We start from the raw sequence: 24,160 nt of genomic DNA, 5'->3' as shown, positions 1-24,160 counted from the left end.
TACTGGGTCCTCCTCCAGGTAGCTTTGAATACATTTCATTTGGACTTTCCGTTTTTGTGGCCTACGGGCGCGCAATCTACCTCTTTTACAGCACTCCCTATGGCTTCTCTATGCTCCATTGAACAAGCATTAATGGGTGCAGCGTTGGTGGTTACAGATTACTGCTTCTAATGCTCGCAAGCCCGTCTGGTTTTGCCGAGGCATTCCTCACCGGATTTATTCATGTAACTTTTATGCTTCCCTTTCAGTTTGGTGTCCCATGTTCTGTTCATTTCTGTGAAATGTTTTCTTGAGACAGTCTCCCCAGAAAAAGTTCTAGGATTTAAATAGACAACAAAAAGAAGACAACAGCAGCAAGTGAAGCTCTCTTCTTCTCCAGTGGCCATGTCTCAGGCCAGGAGTTCTTTCTTCCCAGGCACTATTGGTTGATCACAGGTTTCGGTAGGCAATACTGACATTCCAGTCACATTTTTATTGTCCATCCTAGGTCTAATTCTTTCGTCCAGTCACAATTTCCATTGAGTCTTCAATCCACTGGAGGTGCATGTTAGCCTTATTTTCAAGGATGTGTCAAGGTGCTGTCACCAAAGCCTATACATCATGCCCCCAACACGATTGCCAGCACCCTAAGTAGCCCTTTCCCACTCTGCCATATTAGTCAAGCACAAAGTATATCCCAGTACTGATTATACAGATTATCTGGGACACAACGGGTGCTGGACTCCTAGGATCTTAAAATTCACCAACAGGACAGGGATGCATCACCAGGCAAGTGACTTTACATCTTTAGAGGACATTGATGTCCTCTGAACATTTCCGGCAGGTAGTGACGGTTTTAGGGTGAGTAAAGGCCTTAATCTGAACTCCTCAAAACCAAGCTCTGTTGTCCATACAATTTTTCCTTCATGAACTTCCAAAGCAGTAGCATGAGGGTTTGAGTTGGACAAGTCAGGAATGCACATGTTTGGCTCTGTCCCCATTCTTTCAGACCTAGCTCAAAGAAACATTCAAAGCCTTTTGGACTTTTCTGTGATGCACTTTCAAGCCTTCCACATGGAATCACTCAGGAGGAAAAGGGGGGTAGCCAGCCCCTTGCTGCCTTATACCTCTGGTATTGACTACAGAGAATCCTCTTCTACTTGCCCCGAGCCTTGCAAGGGCAAGATCCCATTGTCAATTAATTTTGGGAATCTTCTCAGTTATATCAAGCTGTCGTACCAATACCCACCACACTTTGCGGCAGTCAGGCCCGCAGAAGTTTCTCTCTCCAATAAATGAGTTCTAGGAATAAATGCATGATCTTCCTCCAACTTTGTTTAATTTCATAGTATGGAGTTCTCTAGTTAAGACGGAATTCCTATTTTTGGGGATTCAAGGGCCACCGTTTAGGGACTGCCCACATTTTGCTTTTTTCCCTTTATCTTTTAGATCACTGACTTTTTTGGTTGGCCAGAGGTTCTTCTAATGAAGCCCCCTGCCATTGCAACCCTTTTTGCCTTACTTAAGGTATATGGTATTGGGTCCCCCCTAAGAGGGCTAGTCCCAGGGGTGACTTCCAGGCACCCCATGTTTGCTCTACGTTGATTTGATCACCCTATATTGGCTTTAGGGAGAAGGTTGGTAACAGCTAGTTTTGACTTCAACGGGCATGCAAGCCATTATACCGCATTGGTAGCCCCCTGTACCTTTTTGGTAGAATGTGTTTTTTAAATCCGGCCCGCAGCCATTTTGTATTTTAGGACTTGCTTTGTTCAGGAAACGACGAGGTACCCTTAAAATGGCCGTTCCAACCATGTGGACTCTGTCAGCCCACATGACAGCCTCCATATTGCTTCTCACTGGTTTAGACCAGTAAATGTTCTTGAGCGTTCCCTCTCACTTCCTGCGGGGGTCCTCTAGGCTGAGTAGCAGTCCTACTGACTAACAAGTGTAGCCATTTTGGCCCACCCCTTTTTGCAGTGGTACTAAAAATCCTTTTTCTCCATGACAGTTTTACTTAGGGTCCCTGCTTCCCTCTGCTACTTGGAAGAAGCAGGTCTGCTGACCACCTCAATGAGCCCCTACCTGTCGCCCTACCTCAACCCCCCCACCCCCCGATAGCCTGTCATTTTTAACTCATGCTTACGGGATATAGTGGTTTGGAGATTTGGGTTTTCTGCTTCTGGAGGCGCAGTTCGGGCTACCTGAATTCTCCTGCTGCCTCTGCTCATCTGCTGCGTGGAGCCTTCCATACTAGAACCATTTTCTGGGCCTTTTACTGCCACTTTCCACCAGAAGATTCTGTTTGGCTGTAAGTTACTGCTGGCACCTTGAAGGGTGCTGGGACACCAACAACTAAGGGTGTGGAAAGGTGCCTTCAGCCGTTATCCCTGTACTGGGACCATTTTCTGCTGAGCTGCCACCCTTCTTTGTCCACTGAGCCGCCCAGAGCGTTCTCCACTGGTTCCCTCATCCTCCCAGAGTCTCTCACCGGGTTTGTCACTTCAGGCTTGAAGGTTGATGTTGTGGTCGGAAGGCAGTTTTTTCATTTCTTTGATCATGAGGGTTGTTTTAGGCTCAGGAGTCAAGGCCATGTGCACTGGATCCTGGAAAACAAAACCTAGGAATGAAGCCTGTACTTATCCAGGTTGTTCTGTTGTGCTCAAGCCATTTTTGACAAACCGCTTGACATGAGTAAAAAGCTCTGGATCCTGGGGTGGGCGATTATGAAAGATACCCCCAGGAGTCCTTCTAGTCCTGGATCAAGATTTGTTGGAGGCAAGTCTCAACTGTGTTTCCCAATGACATACATTGAGGGTCCTCCTGCTCCACTGCATTTTCCTCTAGATCTTCTGTTTTATCCTCTGACCTCCTAATTAAGGTCTCCTGTGGACCTCCATTGGGCCGTTTGCTGCAGTCTGCAACTATGGAGTAAACCAAACTTACCTGCTTTTTCCCCCATTTAAAGCGGAGGGTTCTTTGATTGTGTTCCATTGATTCATAGGGAACTTTATACCTGTACTGTAATTCTCCTAAAGTGACTCTGGGTGTACATACCTGCCCCTGGATATTTGTCTTGTACCAACAAGGGGTTCAGTGAACTCTGGACCAAGATTTTGCCTCAAATTTTAATGTATTTTTAGTCATGCCTGGCACATCTTTTGTTGTGAATGCGTTATGACGATGTAGCCATTTTTGGCGACTAAATATTTTTCCCTGAGGTGTATTGCAAGGATAACGCTTCCTAAAATGTACATTTTATTCTATGATGCCTTTAGCTTTGAAATGTTTCCTACACTCTACCACTGTTTAATTACCTTGTTTGTGAGTTAACTAAGATACTGTGACACCAGAGCTCTCTGTAATCGCTTGCTTGCTCAGACCAGGTGCTTTAACATTAAAAACAACAAACGTAGAGCAAAATTCAAGAATATTGAACTGACAGAGAGCAGACAAATCATTCTTTTGTAAACTAAACTGACTTTGAAAGAAGCAAGTCGAATAATAAGAGCTCGATGATCAGACCAAAGGAGTATGATTATATGCATGAGGTCAAACTGAAAGCCAGCAACAAGATGGGGCAATAATTCAAGAACCCAATGGAAACTACCAAAGCCAAAAGAGTTATAACGAGGGAAATTACAAAGACCAATCATTGCCAAAGCCAAAAGGGGCAAATGAGAATCCAAATGTTTGTAAAACCTATTGCCCATGTTTAAAGAAACTCATAAAAGGAACTGGCTTAAACCCACATTGCCACAGAATTGTCAGCATTTGGTTAATGAAGTGGGAAACAAAAGTGGGAAGAAGGCTGCCCATCTGGTAGAAGATAGTCAAAAAGAGTGGAGCATAACTTTGAGTATGGCAATCGCAAGTATATAACAAATAGCACCAGTGTGATTTTTGTTTTCCCTGAAGAAATTCTTCAACATGATGTTTTGAAACAAGAAACTTTGTTAAATTGTTGGCAGCTGATCTTTGCCACATAAGTACTTGTAATTAGTTTATTATGGCCTGGCAGGAGAGTACACCAGGTCAGAGGTTATACTGTTCTGGCAGAAGAGTACACCAGAACAAAGAACTTCGAATTAATAGACCTGGCAGGTGAGTGGACCAGGTAGGTGGAAGTTGATTAAATACCTTGATGTGTGTTGAAAATGCGTAAAGCAGTAGAACCACTGAGATGTTATGGTGAAATATTACAGAATCATCCTGACAAACCTTCATTGCTGAAGCAAGTGTGGTGTAAACTGCTGAAGAAGTGTCTAACATTGTCAGAAGTATGTTGTTGCAGAATGATCCTGACAAAGACAATTTATGTTACTCCTGATGAATTAAGGCAGTGTTCTTGGTTTATACGAAGAAGATTGAGTGATTGATATCACAAGTGGAAGAGAAAAAACTTTGAACAATTCTGAAGTATTGGAGGGACAGGGATTCTCGTTTTGCAGACTTACTCCCTACAATCCTTCCCTTTGACATCACGGGGGCACTATCAAACCAAACCACTGTGTGCTATTGTAGTACAAGATTCTCCTTGAAGAAAAATATTTATTCATGGTTTGCTTGTTAGGCGCTTATACAGCAAATAAAATACCTTTTCAAAGCGCACAGAGGGCGAGGGGTGGGCACAAGTGAGTGAAATACAATACCAAACACAATATTTAATATGAACAGTGGGGGAAACCGATGAAAGGACACACCTACTATGCCTGGTGAGTATTCAGAACATGCAAGTGCAACAAGGAAGAGCGTAGAGGGGGTAAGTGCTGGGGTGTCTGAGCTCATGGCTGAGCCCCAGTTGAAGTGCTAGGGTTGTTGAGTGCTAAACGGCCAGGAACCACGTTAGGAGTAAGTGCAAACCTCCAGGGCGGAGGGAGTGACAAGGGAAGTGCTAAGGGTAGACAGGAGCTTGGCGATCGGGTGTGGGAGGTCTGGGTCCCGAGGATGTACAACGGCCCCGGACACCAATCACCGCAACTGTGTGATTAGCAGAGAAAAGAAGAAGGGAAGGAGGAGGTAAAGAGGAAACTCTTGAGGAGCTTCCGGAATTTAAGAAAGTCCAGCTCAAGGTGCAGAGTCAAGAGGAGGCCGTTCCATAGGATGGAGCCAGCTGAGAAAAGCGATCGACCACCTACTCTCTGTTAGCAAAAGGCTTTACACATATAGTTGTTTCCAGAGTAACAGAGTGGTCTAGAGGGAGAGTATTTAGTGAGATAAAGTTGAAAATGGTATGGGCCAGACAGCCTTGTGGATGATGCAGAGGGATATGAATTTTTACTGTGCAGCAACCGGGAGCCAGTGAAATCTTTTTAGGGCAGGAGTGATGCAATCCCTGGGCTTAAGCCCAAGGATACGTCTTGCTGCCCTATTCTGGATTAGCTGGAGAGGTCGCAGAGTGGAAAAAGGTAGATTCAGGAGGAGGCTATTGCAATAGTCAAGCCTAGAGAGAACCAGAGCTTGGGTAACATTGAGCCTCTGGGGGAAAGTGAGAAAGTGGAGAATTCCTTTGAGAAGGAAGAGCTGAAAGTGGGACGACTTGGCAATGTCCATAGTGTGAGGGAGGAAGACGAGAGAAGATGATGCCAAGGTTTCTGGCTTCAGAAGGAGGAACAGGGGGAGAGCCCAAGGAGGATGGCCAGAGTGAAGAGAATGAGGGAGCAGTGGTCCCGATGGGAAGGATCTCAGTTTTACAGGCGTTGAGGCAGAGATCGTTGAAGGTGCACCAGGACTAGATGGCAGGTAGGCAGTCAGGGATGATGGAGGGTGCAAGAGGATCATCGAGAAGTTTGAAAAGGAGCTGTCTTTCATCTGTGTAACATGAAGTTGAGGAGATGATGCGTGCAGGCAGCACTAGATAGAAGTTAAAGAGCCAAGGGGAGAGGATGGATCCCTGGGCGACACCACAGGAGGAGAAGGAAGTAGGAGAGGTGAATGTGGCCAGGATGATTTGGCAAGAGCGGTCAGTTAGGAAGGATGTCAGCCAGTTCAGTGCCTGTTCCGAGATACCAAGGGTATCGCAGAGCCTTTGCATGAGAATGGAATGATTGACACTATCAAAGGCTGAGGAGAGATCTAAACGGATGATAAGAGTATTAGTGATTACTCCCTGGTCTGTGACCAATAGTACTGTGATGAAGAAAATTGAACCAAGAGTGAAGAGTGTTTAATAAACAGAAAATCCACTACGATCCTCTTCTGGGGAGGACCCAGCAACCTGTAATTAAAAGGGAAGAAAGACTACTCTTAGGGATAGAGAGAAACCAAGACTGGTAGCTTCAAATCAATCAAGTTGTGACTGGAACAAGAGACTAAGAGATCCTCTGTCTGGAGGAAGGCAGATGGTGTTGTCGGCCAGAAGTCTAGAGGAAGTCTGAGGCCGAGGAGCAGAGGGTAAGAAAAGCCCAAGAAGAAGCAGGCAAGAGCGGTGGTGTCAGTGTGGATGGTGTGGACTTGAGTGCGCCAATTACGCAGAGACCGTTGGAGCTTTGAAGCTGCAGAGCCATGGAGAAGAGTACAAAGCAGACAGAATGAGAAACCAAGCTGTCCTGACAACATATGAAGTCCCACTCCTGTGAAGAGGCCCGGTGACACAACCCTCGAAAAGTAAGGTAAGTGGGACGGTGGGAGACTCGGGAAGGAACACAACAAAGAATACTGTAATCTACTCATCACAGTCAGTGGCTCAAGGTTGAGAAGAGTAAGGAATACTCTGGGAGTCAGCCTACTTGTCCCAGTAAGTGGTCTGAGGTTAAGAAAAGTAAGAAACAATCTAGGACACAGCCTACTCATCCAGTGAGTGGCCCGAGGTTAAGGAGCCCCACAAACACTCTTGGACTCCGCCTACTCGTCCCAGTGAGTGGTCAGAAGAGAAAAACCATGGTGAAACCCATCTTACTTGTCTCAGTGATATAAGAACTGGACAAGAGAATTACTATTGGGTCTGCAAAAAGAATAGCAAGATGGTAGACCGTGAATCATAATAGAGGGACTATATCAACTGTCTTAGGCACAAAGAGCTGAAGTAACTGTAGCCACCGAGAGAATAAGCACCATATAAAGAGTACATCGGTCTCCCTTGCAGAACCAGGAAGAGAGAGACTTTTAGAGACACCGAAGAGAAACCTTTTTCCAGGATTTCCAAACCAAAAACCGCTGAAGGAAAGGCCTGCCAAGGGAACAAACGGGGGAAACCAGGACTTGGAAAAGTCCCCTACAAGAACTAAACCAATTACTTCACGAGAGCAATATCTCAAGATTAAATACTGAAGGCGAATAAGCCTATCCAGGAGAAGTGAGTCATTCTTCTGGTCTTTTGTTATTTTCTATTAGTTGCTGAAGAAGCCTATTCTGGAGAAGGGAGTCGCTCTCCTGGTCTTTTGTTGTTTTCTATTAGTGGTTGGGACAGAGTAGCGTAGAGTTGGACGGAGGACAGACTGTTTGCATTTGGACTTCTTCACAGACGACGAGCACATTACTTAGTTTGGTTCGGTAGGGAAACCCATAGACTAGGCATAGAAAGGCATTTTTCCATTATTTAAATAACAAATCTTGAAATGACAAAAACTTGTCTGTCTTCTCCTTCTGACCTACCACTCACACCACATGTGTTTGAAAGAACCCTAAAGGAGCTTTTCGACTACAATGGCCATTGGCAATCGATCAAACGCTGCCCTGCATAACAAGGCAGACTTCCAAGCACCCCTTATCATATCATGCATGGATATGTGGTTGGACCATTGGGCCTTTTTTCAAGTATCTTTCACCTGTGGTAAGTCAGAATCCGGAGGCGAACACTGTTGTTAAGGAGTTTTTATTATGATAGGTTTCGAATCCTACTGGATGTGGAGCCCCCTCTTAAAGAAAAGTCTATAGGGTGTTTAACCAGGATGTCCTACAAAGAAAATAGTCGGTCTTCCATAAAACCTATTCTAAGGTGGATTTTGTCCCTACCACTTTGAACACAATAAAATGTTAATAAGGTTTCTTTCCCACCCCGGTAATGGTAACTAAGTTCCAACACCTTGATGATCTTTCCTGGTCGCAGGTGGTAGCGGTCCTTTTCAGAGTTCCAGTCAATTCAACAAGTCTTTTCATGTCTTTTTCCCGCTCTTAGTTTCTGATTAGTTTCTTCTGTGCTTATAGTTACCAGATGGTTGTCTGTCTCTAGTGGATGAAACAGCCTGGGTGGCTCTGTGATTCACTAGTCCATACCAGGTACTTTGCCTGCTTTCCCCTACAGGGTACTTGTTCCAATCGCTCTAGTGACTGTTACCCTTCTCAGGGTCTTCAGGATTCTCAGCCCATCATAGAATACGGTTTGCCTCCCATCTCTGTATTGTGTTGCTCTCACACAGTCTTATTGCTTGCTCTGTTCTCGCTCCATGGGGTTTGGTTTCCCTTTCGATGCCTCTGGGTATAGTCGCTCATCCCTTTTTGGCTTATGATTTATGTCGCCCTGCTGTGGAGTTTGGTTTCTTGTAGCCCACCTGGGCCTAGGGTTTCTCTTGCCCAACTTTGGGGGGGGGGGGAGGGGAGTGTTCTCTGGGGTCACACCATGGTGTATGGTTTCTCATGGCCGGCGTTGAGCTAAGGTTCCTCTTGCCTCGTTTTCACTAAGGCTTGTTCTTTCCCCGTTCCGGGGTATTGTGTTATGGTAGCTGTGATGAATTTGATGGTGTCATCACTCCTTTACTGGCGATGACCTCTCCCCATGTGGCCAGGGGATGGCAGCCATTGTCTGATCCTGACCCTGGAGGTGGCTATATGAGGGAGGATCACATGGGGCAGACAACCTCCAGGGGAGAAGCAGGGCACCATCGGAGAAGGCATGTATTCCCCTTCATCTATTGAGGATACCCCATCCATACCCAATGCCTTAATGGCATGTTGTTACTCCTCCCCTCATTCCCCTCGAAAAGAACCTGAAGACCTAACAAGATCTGACTTACCCTTCATAACTCATGACTCTGCTTACAAGTTATTCAGAACTAAAACACTCACCCAGACTTTCCTTGTAAAATCATTCCCATAACTGCAAGGTTACTGAGACGAGGAATATGAGTCAAGTGACGCAGAGGGAAAAAGACCATGAAAACCAGTTGCGCTCTAGTTATTGGGAGTGCATACCGATAGCCAGAAGATTTGAACCACAGCAGCTGACTGTGGAGAGCTGCTGGAGAGAGAAAGCTGCTTCTGTCAGCGAGGACCGGGATACCACGTGGAGTCGTCCGGCTCAGAAAGGGAGAAAAGGAAAGCTGTATGCAAGAGAAGGTATGCTTTAAGAGCGCCAGAAGCAAGTACAGGTCCCCTGGGCGTCTGCAGGTGTGCATCAGCAGTATTTGCCTACCCGGAGCTTGACACAGCGCAGACGGGGCCCAGCAGGAACTGTGGAACACAGAGAAGTGAGGAACGAATATGGCATGGTGAGGACAGACGCCGTACAACTGTCACCGGCTTACCGCAAGGGGAACAAATCACGCCAGCAAGAACCAGTGAGTCCCCAGAAGGGAAGCAGGAACACTTGGGCATATTGGCAGATATGCCAAGGAAGAATAATTGTGAAGAAAGCAAATAATTCAATTGAAAAAGAAGGAACCTGTGAACATTTAATTGAAAGGTAAACCAAACAAAAAAAGTATGGCACTTTCATGAATGTCAGTGTGTACAACATACATTTAAGAAATGCCCCGGCAGGAAAGTGTACTAGGTAGATAGAGATTTGGATAAAACAGACCCAAGAAGATGTTAGGTTCAAAAATGGGTGCAGAACCTGTATGAAGAAAAGTCCTGGCAGGAGAGTATTCCACATAATTACAAGTGTGTTTAAAGAAAGCCATGGCAGGAGAAACATACCAGGCAATTGCAAGTGTGTTTAAGAAAGCCCTCATAGGGAAACACACCAGGCAAGGACAATTTGAACACTGCAAAAGAAATACATCGCCACAAAGGGGTCATGAGAATAATATGTCGGGACTAAGCCAATAGCTTTGTAAAACCAGAGAAAAGAGGAGTTAAAACCTGGCAGGGGAGTACACCAGGTATCCTAACAGGATAACGAACCAAGTTGTTTTGATTATCAGTTGCATTGTAAAGGAAGAGAAACTCGAAGAGCTACTATCTTTTGAAAATAAAACAGGACAACGAGAAAGCCTGGGGAAGGGAATCATCCTCTGGAACACGGAACTCTATCCTTCTGGAACTTTTGTGATGTAGCTATGCATTTTTCCTTTTGAACATTTATCAATCTTTCAAGGCCAAAGACAACACCCTTTTCACCTTGGAGTTTATTTTATCAGAGTATGAGGGCCAGAATAGTACTTTGAACCAGGCATGATTTTGTTTTGGACATTCTGACATCAACAGACCCTTGGGTTTAGGTAGGGAAACGCCGCTAGTGCAGGGTCAGAGAGGAACCCCCCTGCCTTTTTATTTTAATAAGTCTTTGACCAAAACCATTAATCCCTTGTGTCCAAGTCTCATTTCTGGCTCCTCCCATATGGTGTAAGAAGTGGGATCAGGCTCAGATGACACAAACTGGGGGGCCCTCCAGTTTGAAAAACCTACCAACAGAGCTTCTGATCAGTCAGTAGCTACAGCACAGTCCATTGGATCTTCATTCCTGGCTCCTCACATAGTGCTCACCCATTCCTGGGGTATGGTTTCTGGCTCTCTGCCATGAAGTTAGCTTGGCCTTCCCTTCCCATATCACCCTGAGCCACCACTACCTTGCTGTCTCTTGTGGTCCTTCTCAGACAGACTGGAAGCATGGGGGTCAGTGACGTATGCTTCTAGACGGCTTTCCTCCTCTCAGCCGCAGTGTCCGGTTAGTTTTCTCTTTCACTTCTCATACTTCGGTTCCTGGTCCACCATGGTCTCTCGAATGGGAGACCCTCTGCGTGCTCCCGGCTTTCTTGCCCGTCCGCATCTCAGCGCTTTGCAGGCCTCACAGCGCTGGTGAATGCCACGCCCCAGCGTCAGTCTGCTTTTCCTAGATAAACCTCCCAGGAGGAGGTCTTCCTCCTCGGTTGCTCCACAGATGGCAAGTCTCTCCTGCCTCAGTCTGAATTGCATCTTTCCACCCCAAATGTTTCTTCTCCACGTTCTCCCTTCAGGACCTGACTATGTTGGTTACAGGTCAGAAGGCAACTTTTGCATCCCCTTGTAAGTCGGTACACCATTCAGTTCTATATAACCAACAAAACTGTTAATGTTTTGGGATAAGGGGGGATAGCAAATATCCCTATGTTGGCAAAGTCCTCTAAAAGTGGGAGCGTGGGGGGGAACCTCAGCAGGATCCCACTTGCCATGTCCCTTGGGGGTGTTTGGCTTCGCAGGCTAATTTCCCTAGTCCCCTTGGGAAGAGGCGTGACATTCCCCCACAGTTGTTTTTGAGTCCTCCTCTAGTCGACTCAATGGGACGCAACTAAGGGAGTCTACATTTCAATGGATTGCTTTCTCCCACAGTTTCCTCATCTTGGTAGATATCCAATCCATCATCATCAGCTGCTGTGAATAGTTCGACCTTGGACGTAGTGCGGCTCAACCTCTTTAACCTTCAAACATGGGCGTAGGACATGGGGGGGGGGGGATGAGGGGGACAAATCCCCCCACAATTTTAAGTGGGGGGATATAATAGCTTTTATCCCCCCCAGATTATTTGTGTCACTGCCGTAAAATACGACTGCAGCCTGCACTGCAGGCTGCAGTTGTCATGTAAGCACTGGCGTAACTGGGGCCCCCGCATTCCCAGCAGTGTGCGGGGCCCCATCCATGTCCTGGTAGGGGCCCCTCACTCATTAAATATTTTTTCACTCTGCCTTCATAAAGATTTTTTTTTTTACAAATAATTTCTTTATGAAGGCAGACTGACCAAAAAAAAGATTCTATTTCTTTATATAGTCTGAGGGCTCCCCCACCTCATAATGTGGAATCCTAAAGGCTAGTGGCCTCCAGGGCATGGGGCGGGGAGCCCTATGACTTAGAAATAGGGCCTCATTACGAGGTCGGCGGTAAACTGCCGGTGTGACCGGCGGGTTGCCGCCGACCTCGTAATACCATTTCCGACACCTACCTTCCTGGTGCCATTTCCGACACCTACCTTCCTGGTGCTACCGGGACATTACAAGTGGGACTGGGAACTTAGGTGCTGGAAAATGTTAGTCCCCATGGGTTCACGGAAGCACCGGCACTGCCACTAATGGTGCCTGTGCTTCTATGATGCGCCTGCCTACGGGGGCCGCTGCGTCCGCCCGGGTCAGTCCTGTCGGGTGCAGCGGTCCCAGCAGGCATACTCTGAGTTTGGCGGTCCAGAAATAAGGATGCCGGAAAGCTTACCAGCACCCTTGTTTCCGGACCAGCACAATTATAATGAGGCCCATAGTTTGTTTGCATTAAATCTGCCTTCATAACAAAATTTCGAAGGGATTGTGTCCTCCGATGTATTCCTTATCTTAGATATCTCCTTCCAGCTCTGCTGGCCTCAGAAAATCTTTCTCTAGAGGGCGCTGTGCATCGACGTCCGCCGAGTCGATGTCCCTCGACAGCCGCCGTATCGACGTCATCCTGCCTATAAAGGCCGCGCGCAGCGTCCGTTGCTCAGTTCCGTTTTTCCGCACTTACTCAGTGCCTCGGAATACCGTTGCTCAGTTTTGTACACAATTTATCCTATTTACCTTGAGTTATTCGATCCGTACTCGATGGCTTCCTCGTCGGAACCGACGACCCCTCGGTCCGGCTTCAAAAAATGCTGAGATTGTGGGAAAAAGATGTCGCTGACCGACCCTCACAGAGTTTGTCTGTGGTGTTTGGGAGCTGAACACCTTTGTTCGGAGTGTGAGGACTGTATGTCCATGACAGCTAAGGCCCTGAAGGAGCGTAGGGGGAAGCTGGAGAAAGGTAAGACTTTAAAAGCTTCTTCTTCCTCGACGAAGTCAAGACATTCGTCTCCTCGTCACCATTCGCGCTCCAGGTCTCGGAGTGGGTCCCATCACTCCTCGAGATCGAAGCACTCGAAGAGGAGAAGTCGAAGATCCCCTTCTCCGTCCTCCTCTTCCTCTGTTTCTCCAAAGAGAATCCCTTGCCCCACGAAACATAGTTCCCGGGCTGAATGGGAGGAATTCCGCAAAAATATGATGAGCGTCTTCGAGAAAGCGGCCTCGACCCCTTCGAAGACTGCCGAGAGCGATGCTCTGGTCGAAAGACCCGAAGGTCAAAAACGCTGCGAGTCGCAGTACCCGGCGAAGGAAGCTTCTCGAGCGCGTCACGAACCCTCGAGTAAAGCTATGACCTCAAACCTTCTTCGAAGGTTCCGTCGACGCCATCGACGAAGGTTCCGTCGACGCCGAAGTCGGTGTCTTCGACGCCGTTGGCGAAGGGACCTTCGACACACGGGTCTGTCGAATCGACGCCATCTTCGACACCGACGCCGAGGAAAGTCATGGTTACGACGCACCCAGTGGCTATCCCCAGGTCCTCGATGACAATGGCGTCGAGATTGTCGACTTCCTCGAGCAGAATTCCAATTCTATCGAGGTCCTCGAGGCCTCCGCCTTTGTTTTCGGCGCCACGTCCGGTCGGCGTCAACGACATCGTTTTCGAGGCCGATTATGACAAGTTTGGCACCCTCTGCCTTGGAGATGGGTTTTACACCCTTTGTGAGTTCAGAACAATTGAGAACTATGTCCTCAATTATGGAAGAGGGTGAGCTATCTGAACAGGAAGACACATTTGAGTTGCAGGGACCTGCAACCCCAGTTAGAGAGGAGTTATCCTCAGAAGAACGCAGGTTAAAGGATCTTCATGATTCCTTACATGAGGCAAGTGGGTTAGACACTTCCCCTGAGGTGGAGTTTGCTAGGCCAGACCCAGGGGAGCATGCTGAAACCCCCTATAGAGCCTTAATGGCCAGGATCACAGAATTTATGGGGTGGTCAACACCTTCACAGGCTTTCCAACAAGATGACCTCACGGATATTCTTGACAAAGGTCCACAGGAGGATCCTGTAGTGCCCTTTCATAAAGCTCTTCAGAGGAAGATTATGACGAACTGGGAAACCCCAGATGTCGTGCCGGCAGCAAATAAAAAACTGTCTACAAAATACAGGGTATCTTCTGCAGACCCGGAGTTTTTGTCAAAACGCCCATCCCCAGAAAGTCTGGTGGTACAGGCAGCATCTTCTACTGACATCAAGACTGCTTACCCTACCGTCCCACAGGACAGGGACGATAAGAAATATGATGCTATGGCAAAGAAAGTTTTTTCGGCATGTAGCATGGCGTTAAAATCTGTTAATGCTACTTGCACCCTTGCTAGATTCAGCCATACACTTTGGGAGTGTGCTTCTACAGCGGCTGACTGCATCCCGGAGGGAGAAGAAAGGGAGGCGTTCCTAAATATCATACAGGACGGTAAAGACGCTATGTGCGAATCCCTCCAGGCGGGCATTGATTTGGCTGACAGTATCAGCAGAGCAATGGCGGCAAGTACAACAATCAGGAGATTCGCTTGGTTGAGAAAGTCTGGTTTTGCCCCAGATGTGAAAGCCAGGCTCTTGAACATGCCATTCGATGGCTCTTCTTTGTTTGGGAAAAAGGCGGATGAAAGTTTGGAAAAACTGCAAACATCAAAGCAGCAGCAAAATCCCTAGGCGCTGCAATCCGTCAGACACCTTTTCGTCCCACAGGAACCTCTGCGAGGGGCAAGTCCTTTCGCTTCTACTCCGCATTCGGAAGAGGTAGAGGACGACTGGCTCAAAGGGGACAAAGAAGAACTACCCGAGGTGGACGGAGTAGATATTCAAAAGCCGCAGCAACAGCAGGTGCCTCTTTACCATCTGCATCAGCTGCCCCAAAACCACTCTGAGGACTTCCCTCACAGGACACCTGTAGGAGGCAGGTTAACTCAACATCTGGCGGAATGGCAGGCTATCAAGTCAGATGCTTGGGCATTGGAAACAGTTGCCCAAGGTTACTGCCTGCCTCTCCTACGCATACCTCAGGGTCATCCACCGGGGATCAGCTCTCAGAAAGCTCCAGATCCGCTCCTCTTGCAGGAAATTTTGGACCTGCTAGAGAAAGGTGCCATAGAACTGGACCTGTAGCGGAGAGGAACAAGGGCTGGTACTCCCCTTACTTTCTCATTCCAAAGAAAGACAGAGGACTGAGACCCATCTTGGACTTGCGAGAATTGAACAAATTCCTCAGGAAAGACAAATTCAAGATGGTAACTCTTTCTCAGATCCTTCAGGCCCTTCAGTTCCAGGACTGGTTGGTATCCCTGGACCTTCAGGACGCTTATTTCCATGATCCTATCCATCTCAAACACAGGAAATACCTGAGGTTCGCAATTGGCAACTCTCATTATCAATTTCGAGTGCTGCCATTTGGGCTGACCTCCGCCCGAGGGTCTTCACCAAGTTTAATGTCGGTAGTGGCAGCAAGTCTAAGGAGGGAAGGGATTCACGTCTACCCCTACCTGGACGATTGGTTGATCAGGGCTGTATCTTCGGAACAAGCTCAGATCCAGCTAAATCACGTTTGCCACTCCCTTCACAGACTGGGCTTCTCCCTCAGTTTAAAGAAGTCACAAATGATACCATCGCAGAGACTCCAGTTCATCGGAGCAATCCTGGACACTTCCCTGGGAAAAGCCTCGCCACCAGAGGTGAGGGCTCAAGATATTCTACAGATGGTTACCAAGTTCCAAAATGTCCAACATCTCCCAGCCTTCGACTTTTTGAGGTTGCTAGGCCTCATGGCATCCTGCATTTTCCTAGTGCCAGAGGCTCGCCTGAGAATGAGATCCCTCCAGTGGGCACTGAGGACTCAGTGATCACAATTCTCAGGAAGAATGAAAGATCTTCTTCAGGTTCCCGACAGGGTGGCTCGAGACCTTCAGTGGTGGGCCTGTCAGGAGAACATTCTGAAAGGAGAACAGTTTTGGCAACCCTGGCCGGAGATAACAGTAGTCACGGATGCCTCACTCACGGGGTGGGGAGCCCACGCCAACGACTTGACCATCAGCGGTCGTTGGTCTCCATCGGAGTCCAGACTACATATCAACCTGTTAGAGCTGAGGGCCATCAGACTTGCGCTGAAGGCGTTCCTGCCAGCTGTACAAGGGAAGAATGTCCTGATAATAACGGACAACACAGTGGCCATGCATTACCTCAACAAAAGAGGAGGCGTAGGATCACTACCCCTGTGCAGAGAGATGATGCAGCTCTGGTTTTGGGCAATCCAAGAAGGAATCTCTCTATCGGAAGTTCACCTAGCCGGAGAGAAGAACTTGACAGCGGACGCTCTGAGCAGGCAGAACAGAGTCTCCCACGAGTGGGAACTAGCTCAGGAAGTCCTTCAAGAGATCTTCGGCCTTTGGGGAACCCCTCAGGTGGATCTGTTCGCCACCAGTGTCAACAGGAAGTGCGATCTGTTCTGCTCAAGGGAATTTCCCCCGAGAGGAGCTCTGGGAGACGCGTTCATAGTGGACTGGGAGTTTCTGCTCCTGTACGCGTTCCCACCGGTCCCTGTCATTCCTCAAATGATCAGGAGGTTGAGAAGATTCCAGAAGACCATGATCCTAATTGCCCCGGATTGGGCCAGGAGAATGTGGTACCCGGACCTTCTAGACTTGTCCATCTGCCCTCCAATTCGACTTCCACTCAGAGAGAACCTACTCTCACAGAAGGGAGGTCAGGTTTTCCATCCAGACATCAAAACCCTCAACCTTCACGCTTTGCTTCTGAAAGGCTGAGGTACAAGGATTGGGACCTCCCTGATGATGTTATGGAGGTGTTGATTTCGGCAAGGAGGCCAGCAACAAAGTCTTTATACCACTGCCGTTGGAACAGATTTTGCAGCTGGTGTAGAGAAAATGATATCGACCCCTTTTCATGCGGTACACCAATGATTTTGTCCTTCCTACTCTATTTGGCGAATTCAGGCCTTCAAGTTGGCACCATTGAGGGCTATCTCGCAGCGCTATCCATCTTTAAGCGCACTGCGGAAGAACCATCCTATTTCAAGTTACCCTTGGTTATACAGTTTCTAAAGGGGTTAACCAATGTTTATCCCCCAAGACCATTCCAGGTTCCCCTATGGGATTTAAACTCCTAACTTTCCTGATCGGCACACCTTTCGAACCACTCCATTCTTGTTCGTTAAGATTTCTTACCCTTAAAACTGTTTTATTAATAGCACTTACATCTGCTAGAAGGGTGAGCAAGTTACAAGCTCTTTCTTGTAAACCCCCTCATACAATCTTTCACAAAGACAAAGTTGTCCTGCAAGTGAAGCCTAATTTCCTCCCAAAGGTGGTTTCTGAATTCCATATCACTCAGAAGATTACCCTGCCATCTTTCTATCCTCCTCCTCATCCGGGGAAAGAGGAAGAGAGGTTACACAGGCTGGACCCTAGAAGGGCTTTAAGTTTTTACATCAGTAGACTGGCCAGGATAAGACAAACAGACCAGCTGTTTGTAGGCTACACAGGTTACAAGCTAGGGTTACCAATAACTAAGCAGACCATTTCCAGATGGATCATTCTAGCCATTTTGAAATGTTATGAACTGGCAGGAAAAGAGCCCCCTCAAAACCTTAGGGCTCATTCGACCAGAGGTATTGCAGCTTCATCGGCCCTCAAAAGAGGAGTGCCAGTTAAAGACAGTTGTGCGGCCGCCACATGGTCGTCCGTCCATACCTTTACACGATTTTACAACTTGGATTCCTCCTCCAGTCAAGATACTAGGTTTGGAAGGGCTGTATTGCACTCTATTCATCAATAGAAGGCAGCATGAAGTCAGTACTCCCACCTCCAATAATAGAATACTGCTATGGGAGCCTATCTAAGATAAGGAATACGTCGGAGGACACAATCCCTTCGAAGAACAAGTTACTTCTTACCTTGTAACGTTCTTTCGATGGGATGTTCCTCCAACGTATTCCTTATCGAACCTCCCATCCATCCCTGCAGTTCTACTTCCCTTGTTGCAGCTTACGCTCCTTCAGGGTGATTAGTCTAGTCCAGACAGAAATACTGTGGGCTACAAAACGGAACTGAGCAACGGACGCTGCGCGCGGCCTTTATAGGCAGGATGACGTCGACGTCGATACGGCGGCTGTCGAGGGACATCGACTCGGCGGATGTCGACGCGCAGCGCCCTCTAGAGAAAAATTTTCCGAGGCCAGCAGAGCTGGAAGGAGATATCTAAGATAAGGAATACGTCGGAGGAACATCCCATCGAAAGAACGTTACAAGGTAAGAAGTAACTTGTTCTTCTGTTCCGGTTTGGTCCTTTAACGGAAAAAATGTCTTTATGAAGAGTGACTTCTCTTTAAGAAGTAATGGGACTCGCCTCCACCCCATGACACAGGGGCCTCCCGTTCCTCAGCTGATGACGGGAACAAGCATTCCTGGCTACTGCAGGGAGCTGAAGGTCTCGTTCCCTGGACCAGCGGGTTAAAGGTAAGAAAATGTATTTTCTTTAAATGTGTGTGCGTGCATGTAAGTGTGTGTATATGTGTGCATTAATGAGTGAGTGCATGTTGCGGCCTGGATATGCCTGTGTGAGTGTATGGTGAAAGTGTGCACACTTATATATATGGGTGGCTGCCTGGGTGTGCCTGTATGGTGAAAGGGTACACACTTAAATGTATGGGTGGCTGGGTGTGCGTGCGTGTGTGTGCGCATGTGTATGGTGAATGGTGTGTGTGTGCTTGTGTTCAGGGGCTCAACAAAACCTACATTTCGGGAGACTGCTAACCCTTCAAATGTTGGGAGAGGCGCTAACTTCACGAGTGGTGGGGGAGTGGCAAATCTATTTGTGTGGGGGCATCTAACTTCTTTACGCATTCTAATGAGACTATTCTAGTGCAGCTTCAATGTTACAAGCAGTTACCTCTCCTTGAAGTCTGAAAGCACCCACTTATGGACTGCTGTGAGAATGAGCAGTCTCCTGTCCCCTCTCTACACTTCCAATCACTCCCCTAGCATGCAAGTACTAAACCCATATCATGATTTCAACTGCCTAAAAACGAACCGTGAAATGCTTTACGTTGGTATTTGCTGGGCCTTTTGGAACAAACGCAGGTGCCGTTTAACATCTGTGTCCTGTTCTGTCCGGCACAAATTTGTAGGTCAGCCAGGTCGCGTCAACATAGCCCAACATTTCAGGGGGTGGGGGAAGAGGACTTAAGCCCAGTCAGATCAATGGTGTTGCGCCACTGCTTGTGTTTAATGCCATGATTACTTATTGGTAATATTCATTACTCGTATCCCCATTCTTCCTCATCCCAGTACTTGTGTATGAGGCACTTTTCCTCATACAGTACTTGTGTATGAGGCACTTTGCCTCATACGCAAGTACTGGGATGAGGTAGTGGGACATGGAGGTAATGTCTGGCTTAGTTACCTGTAATCTTCATTACTTCAAGCCCCACTCTTCCTCGTCTTTGTACTTACCTATGAGGGAAGGTGCCTCATACATCAGCACTGGGACAAGGAAGAAGGACATGGAGGTAATTCTGGGCCGATGTGCTCATTTAGGGGGTTGGAGCAGGTGGTTGGAGGGAGGGAGGGAGGGGGATTTGTGGGGGGCAGGGATTGTGGGATAAATCTTAATGGTAATCCATCTCCAGGCTAAGCAGGCTTGCTATGTGGTATTGGTGGCTATAGAGGCATTTTGGTGCAGCCAGTCTAGTAATTTCTTAGTTTGGCTTGACTTTCTTTAACTGGGCATCGCTGATTAAGCAGTTCTGCTAAGTGTTCTTACCTGGCTAGACTGGCTTTTGGTTGCTGCCAGTCTAGCCGTTTCCTACTGTGGCATTGTATATTTTTCAGGGCATCTGTGATAAAATAACCATGATAAGTGTTATTGCTTTGACTACCATTTTGTGTCTGCCATGCTTTACGTGTTTGTTATTACGTGTCTAGACTGGTCTGCCTTGTACAGCCAGTTGGACATGTTTTCATCGTGGCATGTCATTTTGAATAGCAAAGCATTCCATTAATGTTCCTGTGCACTGTTGGTGACATGCATGTATTGGATTTTTGGACTGGTGTTACCATACAAAACAATTGCAAACGCTCTGGCTTTTTAGTGAATTTTTCTCAGAAAGTGTGCTGTTTAAAGCATTAAAGCACACATGTATGTATGCTGCTCCAAGAACAGTGTGCAGGGTACCCTTGAAGCAGCACGCTTGTGCATATTGTGCAAGCATGGTACTGAGGCCAGCCTAGAGTGTGGCGCGACCCATGATTTGTTGCCGAACTGGACGGGGCCCCCTCAGCATGGCTAGCAGGGCCCCCCCCCCCCCCAAAGGTAGTGTTACGCCACTGCGATGTGAGCTTGCAAAAGTTAAAGTAGCGTCTACTTTTACTTTTGCAAGCTTGCAGTAGACTGACTGCAACTTTTGCAGGTGTCCCATGCCTGCGCATAATGAACGTGCCCCGGCCGGGGAACAAACAAACTGCATGTGTCATGCCTGCGCAGCCTCAGCCTTTGTTTTTCAGAACAAAGGAGAAGCCAGGCAGCGACGCGTGCTCCAGTGACTCTGTGCTCATGACAGCATGTGTGTTATTGAGGAAGACAGAGTGAGAACAGGCTGCGCAGGCGGCAGCTACCGTAAGGTAAGTCAGTCAAGTGCCCCCCCTCTTCTCCGAGGTGCAGGGCGGCATTGGGGAGGATTTATTGGAGGGAATGTGTGGCTGTGCCAATGTCGGGTATAGTTTCTAAACACGCGCAGCGCATTGCAAAACTGATCAGGGAATCCTGGCCTCTTAATGTTTCAACATTAAGAGGCCAGGATTCCGTGATCAGTTTGCAACGTTCCGCGCGTGTTTATAAACTGTATATCTGACGTTGGCAGTGGCACGCTTTCATGAATTGAAAAACCTGAGGCCCTGCCAGTGCCGCCCTCATATTTTTCAATTCAAAGCCCCTGCCAAAGAGGAACATCACAATTCGGAACATCTTTGTTTGTTCCTTACTGATGGGCAGCCAGGGCTCACATTTAAGCTCCAAACATTGGCCAACATGGGCTTGCAAGGCCACACAAACAAATACGGAGGCCATTCACCTATACAGCAGAGGATCAATGGTGCACAATAGGAGCCGGTATATATGGACATGTACATTCAGTTTCTGTACAAATGCCAGGAGAAAGGCATGACTATTATTGGTTAATTTGAGATTGTTTCTAGTTTATTTCCTTAGTTGGATCACGCTGACTGCACCTGATTCGTTTCTGCAAAAAAACATTACAGATTATATGTATCTATAACTGCTTCCCAAAATGAGACCCGGTCCCCCAGCTGGAGGTGACATCTATTGCTGAGACACTTTGTCCTTCTTCACACTCACTCAACATGCTTAGCATACATGGAACAAGAAACTTGGTTAGAACATTTACGATTGAGGGATTTCGTTATAGTGTACACTGCCAACTGAGTCACTTCTAGGTGATCCCAAGTAAACATATATAGAAAATAATGCACAGTTGGGGAGGGGGGATCACATGATTAACCCAGTATCACACAATCTGGCGAAGACTCAATTTTTTCCCAGATCTCCCTGTACCCCAGGCCTGGCTTGCAGAGTACAGACACTGCCTGAGATATCAGCCTGACATTGTATATGAAATCCTCATGAAACCATATAAAGTAAAATGAGGATGAGCCAATCTCAAGAAGGGCCGCTACGTGGGATGTGTGCTCTTTTCCATAGTAATGTCTAAGGTAGGCAAGGGAAAACACTTGAAAACACTTGAACACTCTTATTTCATTAGGCATCGCTTAAGGCACACCCTAATCTTCTGTAGGTCTTGGCTAAGCTTCACCCTGTTTTATTCAGCCTGGCTGTTTCTGTCCGCGTACTTGAGTGGTCACAGTGCGATCAGATTTTGGGGGTAGAGCCTCTGCAGTATGTGGATTTTGTGATTTGTGTCCTCCCCACCTCCACCCTTCCAAATATCCATGCTCCTGACTATTTCTTAAGAGTTAATGCTTGCAGGTATCAGTGGTCCCTTTTAAGGTCATGGATCTGGCATGCCTGTTTCAGCTTATTCTGAGAAGCAATATGGAGTGGTTGGTCATGCAAGGCGTGCAAGAGAAAACCTGTGAAATGTAAGCCAGGATATCGAGGGTGCTCTGAAGACTGAGGAGAAAGTGCTGATTAAGTGTAGATGAGAGTTGTGGGGTGCTGGCCATGGGGGAACTGGAAGCAAGGGACTGGGGTGCAGTAGAGTGTGGGACTGCAAAGTGAAAAAGGGTAGAAAAGGTGCAGAGGACAGAAAAAGAGAGGAGCAAGGGAGGGGAGAGATGGGAACAAGAACAGAGTGAAGATGAAAGATGAAAGATGGGGATGGTTTGCAGCACAGGGTGACCAGTGTGTGCAGGGCACAGAGGGGCGCAGGAAAGACCAGAACACAGGTAGAGTGGTGTAGGGCAGAAATGGCATAGGAGGTACTTCGGGTTTTGCAAATGAGAGATAAGTACAGACAAGTGAGAAAGTGCAGAGTGCAGTGTGTCAGAGGAGTGACTTGGTGTGGGGTGCAGGGAAAGGACTTGGGAGAAAAGGGTGTACAGCAGACGAGAATGTGGAGTAGAGAAGGGTACAGAGGGGAGATTTGAACAAGGAAGAATGGTGCCTCGCCCCATGTTCGCAGATAAAAGGTGCAGTCACAAATGCGTTTTCTTCTAACACTTGATCCATGCTCACGAGGCCTGCACGAGGACGATTAGAAGTCGTTTGTTGAAATAATTGCAGGTATATATACTACACCATATCTGTCTGCACATTCATTGGGCTTGATAATACACAAAGTGGTCCCCCTCTCCCAGGTGCAGGCCGGCATGGGGAGTATTTATTAGAGGGAACGTGGGCTTCAGTTGCTCTCCCACTGCCCCAGTGTTCTCTGCGCTGCTGTCTGGTTCCTCTCCAGGAAGAGACAGTCACAGCAGGCTGTTCCTGCATCAACTCCCTTTGCACTCAAGCAGCCTAGGTCTGAAGTCAGGACTAACCTTAAATGAGGTATATATTCACCTCTGACCTGTCCTGTAGTGGGAGCTGGTGCCAGGGTGCGTGGCATCTTGCCTTGCAACACCACATCATGTTGTTTGTGCTATTTTAGCAACTTTCAAGGGTTTTTGGTGGATGGATGCCACGCTGGCCGCAGACTCATTTTACGTCATAACCTATTCCTTTAAAAAAACACTAGAATGATCTATAAAGGGCACGTAAAGTGCCAGTTCTGGTTTAGATAAAGCCACTGATTTAGGGATGTTTACTACAAAGCCCTGTGTAGTTAATAACTTCATTGGAGCTGGGAACATACTACTGGTGTAATACAAATGTCTTATCCAGGCATGCCTTCATCCACTCCTTTTCTCCTTAATTGTTCATTGCACTTGCACTATCTGAAATGTCGTCAGGCTGATTATGAAAGTTATTCTTCCCATTCTTAATTGTTTCAAGGACCTGTAGGAATGTAACTGTATTACTCCTACGTCCCGTCCCCTTTCCTCCATACTTATGGGACATCTCTCTGTTCTGTGGGACAGGACCGGAGCACTTTGTAAAAAGCATCCTCCTTCACATTTTCCGGCGTTCATTGATGAGAAGAAAAAAGGCCTGGTAAGTTCTTTACTTTTCAGAGCACCCCGGCAGGGGATACCTTTCCGTGTTGCTCTCGGGCCAGGAGGGGCATTGATCGCTCTGTTACCGGGGTTCACCCTGAGGTGCCCGTTAGGCCTAATAATTCTACAAGAGTTTTCTCCGAGGGTCTCTGTAAGGGGCCTGTGAATACCGGAGTACGCTCCGAGGGGGTTGTTTGTAGACCCAGTTCTACCGAGTCATGGGGTACCGGAGCTCGCTCTGAGGCCTCTCTGTCGGCTTCCTTCAAAAATAAGACTGGGGTGTGCCCCGAGGCCTTCGGTGGGCTTGTCGTTACCGAGCGGATGTTCGAGGCCCGCGTAGATAAGGCTGTTACCGGACCTGGGTCCGAGGTCCCTCGTTCAGAGACTAAAGCTACCAACAGCTGTTTCTCACCGTTCCCGCTCCTGCGGTGATACCAGACCTGTTGAGGGGGTAAAGAAGCAAAGTTCTTCTTTTACCGGCAATGCCGAGGTCCTTCCTTCGAAGACTGAGTTGGCGGTTGGTATGTCACAAAAACTTTCCAGGTCTCA

At 47.5% G+C, this 24,160-nt stretch overlaps 1 protein-coding gene across 7 annotated transcripts in view; it reads left to right on the top strand.

Annotated features, from left to right (window-relative positions):
* The window catches only part of POLD1 (DNA polymerase delta 1, catalytic subunit), a 1,263,933-nt gene that overhangs the window by 851,722 nt on the left and 388,051 nt on the right, over positions 1 to 24,160 (top strand). The gene's annotated exons all lie outside the window — the stretch shown is intronic.

This window comes from Ambystoma mexicanum, chromosome 1p (assembly GCF_040938575.1).
Source record: "Ambystoma mexicanum isolate Mex_15411 chromosome 1p, UKY_AmexF1_1, whole genome shotgun sequence".
Taxonomy (NCBI): domain Eukaryota; kingdom Metazoa; phylum Chordata; class Amphibia; order Caudata; family Ambystomatidae; genus Ambystoma; species Ambystoma mexicanum.
This window is presented reverse-complemented; position numbering and strand designations above follow the sequence as displayed.